Source organism: Anthonomus grandis, chromosome 2 (genome assembly GCF_022605725.1).
Source record: "Anthonomus grandis grandis chromosome 2, icAntGran1.3, whole genome shotgun sequence".
In the NCBI taxonomy this organism is placed as follows: Eukaryota; Metazoa; Arthropoda; class Insecta; order Coleoptera; family Curculionidae; genus Anthonomus; species Anthonomus grandis.
In genome coordinates, this window is record NC_065547.1 from 21,260,117 (window position 1) to 21,269,752 (window position 9,636).

General features: G+C 31.4%; 1 long non-coding RNA gene across 1 annotated transcript; it reads right to left on the reverse strand.

The window, feature by feature from the left end:
• Positions 1 to 520: 520 nt before the first annotated feature.
• LOC126750545 (uncharacterized) lies at positions 521 to 1,991 on the reverse strand. The gene is made up of 3 exons (XR_007665753.1): positions 1,925 to 1,991; positions 1,667 to 1,868; positions 521 to 863 (listed from the first exon to the last, which is right to left on the reverse strand). It is a non-coding gene; the product is annotated as an uncharacterized LOC126750545 (long non-coding RNA).
• Positions 1,992 to 9,636: the final 7,645 nt, after the last annotated feature.

A 9,636-nucleotide genomic window follows, 5' to 3' on the forward strand; every position in this document is an offset into this window, starting at 1 on the left:
GGCGAGAATCGCCCGGAACAGCCGGGTATATAAGGAGTCGCACCCGAAGTATTGGCGCGAGATTTAAATACTTGTTAATTAATAAATCAGTAAAAATAAATATCTCTAGTAGTGGTGAGTGATCGGTTTTTTGTAGTGAAGTCTGTAAATAAATTAGTTGGCCATTTTCAATTGTTCCAATTCACACCTAGCAAACGGGAAAAATAAATCAATATGTAACTTTGTTTTTACTCTGCCAAATTACTTCTATTATTATTATTGACTTACAAATAATTAATTTAATATAAGTGGACAATGAAGAATAACCTTAGAATTTCAAGCAGAACTTTAGAAAAATGGTAGCAAAAAAATACTAAATGCTATAAGAGCAATAAACAAAGACTAATCAATAGAATAAGAAATATATTTCTAATCACATTTGATAAATGTATGTATGTATAGGTAATATCTACATTTTAATATACTTCTTTGGTTTTATAAAAGACAATAGAAGAAGAGTAATAATATATTGTGTGATTAATTCATTATTAAATAAAATTAAAATATTCTGTATAATTAATTATAATCTAAATAAAAAATAACGCTATACATGATAATAAAGGGAATTATATAAGAATTATTAAAATAGTCTTTGTGACCAAAACTCTTTAAACCAAAGTGTTTACTTTCCTGAGCATTTTTAGCCCCCTTTTTCTCCACTTCTAAAGGTTCTCCATTAAAATCCTTCTGTCCCTGAAGAAGCTGCTTACTTCTTGACACTTCATTTGAATCTGAATTAGATTCTCTCAGAGGACTTTCAGTATATTTTAAGTCATGTCTGAGTAACTGATTATTATTATTGTATACTGCTTCCGTTCTGCCAACTAAAAAATATTAAATGAGTAACTTATATTAAGTAAGTTATAAGTTATATTTTCTTATTTATAAATTGTAAACTAATTATTCTTACAAGTATTAAGATAAAAATTATCTATATACTTTGTCGTAAGTAATTTGAACCAGTAAAAAAATCTTCTTTCAAATTGGGGTACATTATTGGGTTTGAATTATGTGTGTGCATGAAAATTCCGATATAAAGAATAATTGCGATTGCGTTTTATTTTTTTTTTATAAACTATTTTGCGTTATTTCGATTAAGTTAAGAATCATATGTTGACTAACTTGCGGATATAACAGCCAAATTTTGTTATCATTATGGACAATTATCGTTCACTATTCACTATAAAAAACCACATATTGCTGCTAAGAAATTAAAAATTACTACACTGATAGAAATAAGCACCTTAAATTTTAGAAAGAAACGTATTTTAACAAATGTTCTCATAAAATCGTGACATGAGAATCTTTTTATTTTAAGATAACAAAAATATATTGACTTGATATTACTACCAAAAGAGTCCAATATATATGGAGCTACTTAGTTTCATAATAAGAAATAATATCCCAAGAACATATTTCAAATAAAATAATCTAGATGTCGAAGAGATCGTCAATTGAGGAGAGATTTGCTGTACAGTCTAAGGTAGTACTTTCTATATCTAATTGTGATATTTTATATCATATAACCTGGCATCACCCATCTGCCGAAAGTGAGAATATATCTTTTTTTCAGATTTATATGATATCAAGATAAGACTGTTTAGGTACCAGCAATAAATTAACTTACCTTGATTTATTATATTTTTTACTTCGTAAGCCTTTGTAGTACCATCTGCAAAATGCATTTCCGTTTTGACAGCTATTAGAATTGTCAGTAGAATTAGTCCAGAGAAGAACTTGTCGATTATATAATTTAAATATTTTGTATATTTTATTTTTACCTTGGGCGATGGTACTCTCACTTAAATAATCTTCTTTAATGACATTGACTAAAAGAATCGTTGTTACTGATTTTCTTACAAATGATAGTTTTATATCTTATTACCTTCACTAACAATATTATCCTCTAAATCATTTAATTTCAATAGTGTTGTTGTTGCTAAAAATAAATCAAATGGAAAGAATAAAATTAGCAAATACTGATAGGATAACTTAAGTATTTTTATTTAGTATTTATCTTTATCTAACATGTCTCATAGTTTTGATTAGTGACAACCGCTGACAAGAAAAGAAGCAAGGAATATATAGACACATGCTCGAAGTCTAGGGATATTGAATTATTTTATTTACAAAGTGGTTTTAAATTTTTAAATTAAATTTTTTTTTGTATCCATTATATGTGGAGACACCCCAGTAACAAATTAATTATGACATGATATCCAAATACTGATTTTCGTGAGAAAAATTAAAAAATATTTACAATATATGCCAAACAACAACAAAAATTGGTCAAAATTTTAAAAAATAATAGAACAGAAAAAAAAAAATATGAAGCTCCTCGTGCATTTATTGAGGCTCTACAACATCTTTCCATGCTAAGGAGTAAGTTGTCCAAATTTTCTTGGGGAATTCCTTTCCAACACTGTTGAAGAGCTTGAAACAGCTGATCTCGGTTTTGAAACTGACTCTGGCCCTGAAGAACTCTTCGCTGAAGCATATCTTAGGCATACTCTATAGGACTAAGATCAGGTAATTGAGCTGGCCAGTCTAAAACACGAACATTCTGCTCTTCCAAAAAATTTCGTATGATTCTAGCTATGTGTGGAGTGGCAATATCATACATTAAAATAATATTTACGCCAATATTTTAAGTATATGGAACAACAATAGGTTCTAAAACATTTCTAACGCACGAGTCTGTTGATAAAAAAACGATTTAGATGAATGAGCTTAATTCGACCAAGAGAAATTTCTGCCCATACCATAATTCTGCCTCCTTTATAACTATAAACTTGTGTATGATGGATTCAATTTCGCGTGCCAGGTGCCCTCCACAGATGCGCTTTTCGAGAATCTGGATTCAAGCCAAAGCAAAACTCATCAGTAAATACATTTTGCCATTAATTTTGCTCCTAAATGAGACATTCCTAAGCCCAAGCTATAGTCGACTGCCGCAATTCCGTTGCTTTAAGAGTTGGCATCACCAAGGCCTTCAGCTTACTAGATTACCTTCTCTCAACCGTCTGTAGATGGTATGTCTGGAAACAGTCACACTATGAGCTCTGCGCAGATGACTTGTTAATTGTGGTGGTGTTACTCTGTCATTTCTTCGAGCTTCTCACTGAACATATCGGTCCATATGAGGAGTATAAGAGTAACACACCCTTTGCCGACCCAAATGCCTTTCGCGTGTGGCTCCAGTTACCCGATAATAGCTCCAGAGGCAAGAGATAACGCTCAGAGTAGTGCTTGTAGCAGTGGTTACATCAGTTTAACGCATTCCAGTCTGAAGCATCCCCACAGCCTCCAACATCTCATTATCTGCCAAAGCCTGACGACTAGGCATATTTAAACAATTTAAAAGACGCCTAATAATATTGTAAATATTGCGTGTAACATTCATCAATATATTTTAAGAAAAGAAAGAAATAGTCATCAAAAAATTAATAGTTAAAGTTTTAAATTTCTCTTGATTTTGAGCATGTGTAGAATATAATACTTTTTAGCTTTACATTCTAAGAAAATTTTATTACTGTAATATTCTTTTATAGTAGAACTGTTTATATATAAAAACATTATACATACTTTTGATTTGTTTAATTAGTTAAAATATACTCAGTTTATATACCTTGAGCGATCATCTCTACAGTCTCATCTTCTATATAGACTTCGGTAGTGGTGGAAGCTAAATGTAATTAAATTTTGTGAGAAATATAGAATATAAGTTCGGAATTTTACTTGTACCTTTTTCTAACATAAAATCATCTACATGGGTTTGCGTAGTTACTATAAATAAGAAGCAAGTATATTTATATTTCTATAAATAAAACTATATATATATATATATATATATATATATATATATATATATATATATAGGAAAATATATAATTTTATACAAACACATTTGTAAAATTTTAACTTGGGTGATATTATTAGTATACTAGTATACTAATAAACTGACCGATTTTTTATGAATGATAATTTAATTAATTTTTGACTTTTTTTTCACAAGATTATTAACAATAACAAAACGTTACTCTCTAGTGAAAAAATATATAATTGGCTACTTGCTACTTAACCCTGATAAGGCCACTGTCGTTTTAAACGCCAAGCAACTTAAACCCACACGGTTAAAATTCGGGCGACCCGCAAGAGGTGGCAGCATATTAGTTTGTTGATAAGCGACGTGCATATACATATATCGCATATAAACACACGGTTTTGGTTGCGTTATCGCAAATATCGTAAGTATTTTTTTTCGGCTGACATGGACAATTTGAGGTATATAAAATGAACTTATTTCCTTTATTAAATATAATTTCTTTGTACAGTAAGATAAAAAAAAGTATAAATAATTCAAAACTTCCAATGTTAGTTACGTGCAATGGCTAGGATAGAGGCAGAGTTCAAAAAACTCTTGTTGTTCTTTTAAAAGAATAGTTTTATGGACTTAAACTTAATATTTTCTTAGTTATTGAAAAAGACCACTCAAAGCCCATGAATTATTAGAGGAAATAGAAACATTGGATGCGAAAATATCAGATAATATTTATATATTTCCACCGGATAATGCAAATAATGAAATTACGGACGAAGATTCAAGAGAGGAGGACGATGTTGAGTTGAACAACTTACCTCGCACTTACCTGCGCGCAGATGTAGAAGTAAGCGTAAGAAGTGATGTTGACTAAAAAATAAGAAGACAATAGCGAGTGGGACTCGTAAGACAACTTGCCTTTAGCCTCGTTGGCACGAAAAAAAGAGTGGTCAAAAACAGAAAAAAAATGTGCATATAAATGGGTAAAATATGGTATTCAATCCACTTTTCTTGCCTGTCAAAATATATTGGGTTCCAAACTCTCCTATACTCCAATAGAAGCTTTTTTTTGTTTTTTGGTAATCAAATAATATGTATGTTTTAGAAAATTCTAATATGTATGCTAATTCTCATAACCGCCCCGGAGACATTTCTGAAAATGGAATTTTGTGTCTTTTTGGGGTGTTATTAGTAAGCGGCTATAACTCGAATTCCCGAAGAGATATGGCCATGAATCATAACGATAGGCTTGCCAAAATTCCTCCTCTTGTTGATGTTCTAAATAGGAAGCTTGATTTCGCTCCGATGTGATGGTTGAAAGTAAGTCAGCGAGTCAATAGTTCCGTATTTTGGTGGGCATGATACCAAACAATTTTTTAGGGGAAAACCGATGAGGTGTATTTATAAACTAGGGGTTGGTAGTACTACAGGTGGGCATATTGGGTGGGTTCAAGCCATACCAAGGGTCCAGAACCATGATTGAGGATCAGTATAAAAAAATCGGTCTTGATGCTAGTGTTGTGCTACATTTTTTCAAAATTCTGCAAGGCAGGTAGTTCAATTCTTCTTTTCATCTTTACTTTAGGAACTTTTTACCTCCATTTCACTGTTACAAAAGTTGATTAATATGGGCTTGAAGGTAACTGGTACAGAAACCCGTGTTGGAAAAGACTGCCCTTTGAAGTGTAGTATCTTAAAAACACAGATAGGGGTTTATTTGAATACTTTACAACTAAATATTATAGCATTGTCGTCCATAGATTCAAAATCAATTCAAAAGTAATTTATTTGCCATAAAGAGTCATTGCTAGAAACAAAATAAAGATAATATATTTAATATTTTAAATTACATCGACTCTTGGAAAGAAAGTCAGACTCGCAATTTTTAACAGCCGATACTCTTTAGCTACTGACAGAAGAAGCCAAGAGTGGGACAACCTAAAGTTAATTAATAAGGAAACTAAAAAGACAAACCAAAAAAAATCATCAAACTAAATAAATAAATTATTATAGAAAGAATAACAACAGATTTGCACGAGTGTGCGCTAAGGATCAATATAAGTAATTTATATTTTAATATATATTTATTTATAATATAAAGTTCCCATAATAATTTATTATAAGCCTGAGGCTAGAGAGAGATGGAGGAAACGACGAATGGGAGAGACGGATGATGGATGGTTCATATAATTTTTAATAATGTTTACTAGTATGTATTTTAAGTTAAAAAGCGAATGCGTCTCCATTATTGTTAAAAAAACAAAGAAAAGAAATACCAAAGACAAGAATAAAACAAAAATGTATGTACATATTGTACATATTAGTTAGTTACGAGCCTATAGTTGAGTCTGCAGAAGTATTAATTTCACATGCTTTTTAAAACTATTTAATGTAAAATATTTTATTGTATTTGGAAGGTCATTCCAAATCTTAGACGCCCTGTATGTAAATTATTTTTGAAAGTTTGTCGTCCGGTGAAGAGGAATTCTATATAAATTAATGTTTCTATCTAGTTTCATAAGCAGTGTGTGGTAGTGACATTAAACAGTCATGCAGATACTCCGGTTTCCCAGCCCTGATTATCCTATAGACAAAGCAGTACATATGAAGCTTTCTTCTATTCTCCATGGTTAAAATTTTGTTATTATTTAAATGTGCAGTTATATGATCTCTATTGGGGATATTAAGAGAGAATCTCATGCATGTGTTTTGTAATTTCTGAATTTTTTTTATATAAACTTGTTATAGAGTCGGAGTATACAACATCTCCGTAATCAAATAATGATAAAATTAGGGTATCACAAAGAAAGCATTTAATTTTTGAGGGTAGACAATTTTTTAGGTGATATACATTTTTTAGGCGGTAGTAGGCTGCTTTTAATTTATTGTTGATGTGTGTTTCGAATTTTGTTCATGCGTCAATAATTATGCCCAGGTTTTTTGCTTCCGATTTAAAAGGACTGGGTTTGTTTTTTAACATAATTGACATATTATTTTTCAGGTGCTTCTTGCTTGTTTACTTTGGCTTATAAGAATTGCCTGGGATTTCATAGCACTGATATTAAGATTATGATTATTGGCATAATTAAATATTCTCTTTAAATCTTGATTTATTTTAAGGTTACACTCTGTCAGAGTTTCACGGTTAATTAAAATAATTATAAAGTTGTGAATCGTCTGCATATTGTTGTAGTGTGCTATAAAAAAAAGAACTATGCATGTCTGCTCCATAAATAGAACATACAAGTGGAGATAGAATTGATCCTTGTGGAACGCCTTTTGTTATTGGTTCGTACTTTGATTTATTTACCCCGGATTCGGTTGCAATTGACACACAATACGCTCTATTAAGCAAGAACTTTGAAAAAAAGTTTATTACGGGTTGGGAAACATTATAGCACTGCAATTCCGCAAGCAAAATTTTGTGATTTAAGGTGTCATAGGCTTTACTAAAGTCTAGCATTGTAAGAAGTGTCGATGAATTTTCATCCTCATTATGTTTAATGTCGTTAAGGACTTTAACCAAACACAACGACGTACTAAACTGCTTTCTAAAGCCCGACTGACAGCTTGGAATTATTTTAAATTTTTCTGAGAAGTCACTAATTTGTTCGGAGATGAATTTTTCAATAAATTTTGGCATAGCCGGTAGGATGCTGATAGGTCTAAGATCGTTAAGACTAGCCAGTTCTGCAGTTTTTGGAATCGGCTTAACTATGCTCTTCTTTCAGACATCTGGAAGTACACCCTGCAATAGATATGTATTTATTATATTTGCTAAAGGACCTATTATGTATGGAAGGCATATTTGAAGATCTCTTCCAGAAATTCCATCCTCCCCGACAGCTTTGGTGTTTATTTGGTTTATGAGCCTTACAATTGTATCCAAGCTTAAAAAAGCTTAAGTGTAAAATTAAAACTTCTACCTGTTTTTTATGTTTATTAGAAAGATAGAAATTTATTCGTGACCCCAATATGTATATTTGCTAAAAAATGTTTATTTATTTCAGAAGGCTTAGAACATTGAATACACTAGAATAAACATTGACTGCTTTGGATTGAGCGCAACATCTACACAAGGGACAGAGGGGATATTTTGTTGATAAACATGCTTAGTATTCCATGTTGCCAGTGATAGAAAAAGAAGTGATGAGAAAGTGAAGCAGAAAATAAAGTGATAGAATAAATTATTATAATTAGCAGAAACTGAGTTGCATTCTTTATTATAAAGGAAAAGAAAGAATAAAACTCGTTTAATAACCAAAACTATTTTATACTATATTTACACTAAACACTAATAATAATTAATATTTTTAATTTGGATTCTTTAAATCACCAAATTTTCACACACAACGGCAACGCTGTAGATTTTGCCCAGAAATATTCTCGCGATAAAGGTATTTGGCAACTGCAACTGCGCTCGTTGTTTACTTTTGATGGTGCACTGCACCTTTCGTACGGTATTAGTATTAAAACGATGTTTTGAGTGGTTTCAGCGCGCTTTTTTAATTAATATTAAGACTCAAAACTCGCTTTTTGCTGAAAAATGATAAAGAAGTCTGAAGTGGGTCACATATTAGAAAAAAGGAATACAATCGTTTCAAATTCAATTCATTCAAATCGTTCCTTTCACAGGCAGCGTTAGGTGTCAATGGTATCATCCCTGTTATAATATTAAGACGGCATATTTCTGAAGTATCTATTAAGTATTAGATGCCAAAATATTTAAAAAAATGTGTAATTAAGTATATTATTATAATCTAGCAAATTTATTGCTTATTCGAAATTCGAATCCGAAATGCCGCAAAATTAATGTGTGCAAAAATGAAGGTAGTGTCTGATCGATATCCAGTAACCAAAATCTGAGAACGCAGCATATGTTGTTTGCCACCTATATATTTATAGTCGGCGCCCATTATTATTTAATCAATATAATACTCATATCTTCTGGAATTCCAAAGGAGTTTTAATAATTTTTTATCTAGATATTAACAATGGATAACTAAATCAGTTTATAATGGGCACAGCATAAAGAAACCAGCAGTCGCACTCCGCTCGAAAATGTAAGCGAAGTAATAGCATCCTTAGCCATGTTCTCCGGATGCCGAGCTCACTGTTTATCGAACTGTGTTCATAGGTGTATCGCCTAGTTCAGCGCCGTACTTAGTGACTATTTTGATAGCGTTTTTACAAAGCGTAGCGTTTTTTATAAAAACTTTTGTGTGTTTGTTTTAGGATTTTGATTAAAATGGCTGCAGAATCGCGGGGAATGAGTCGTTGTGCGGCTGTTTTATGTAAGAACAATTCAAATAATTGTGATATTCGAGTAATTGTGAGTTTTTTTAGATTTCCAAGAGAATCAGAAAGGTAAGTACATAGCAATAAGTTATCATGAATATCATGATTATTATAATTTATAATAATTAGTTCGTATTATATAATAGAGAAAAAACAGATCTATACAGGGTGATTAGAATAAAATGAGGTACATGGGGGGGATAAATATAGAAATAGAATAATCGGAAACCTTTAGAAATACAGGGTCGGGTAAATAAAAAAAAAGTTGCGTACTTGTGTGCCCAACAATAATCCGTTTTTAGCATATTTTTAATCAGTCTCTCTATGGATATACAGGATGACAACTATTTTACTACGATGTTGCGCTCGGCCGTAAATATTTTTTTTACTTCAGGGCAAGAATTTGGGCAATTGCTTCTGGCAGAGAAGATTTGATAACAAAGGAGAACCTCCATACTCTTTCTTATAAAATTTGTGGG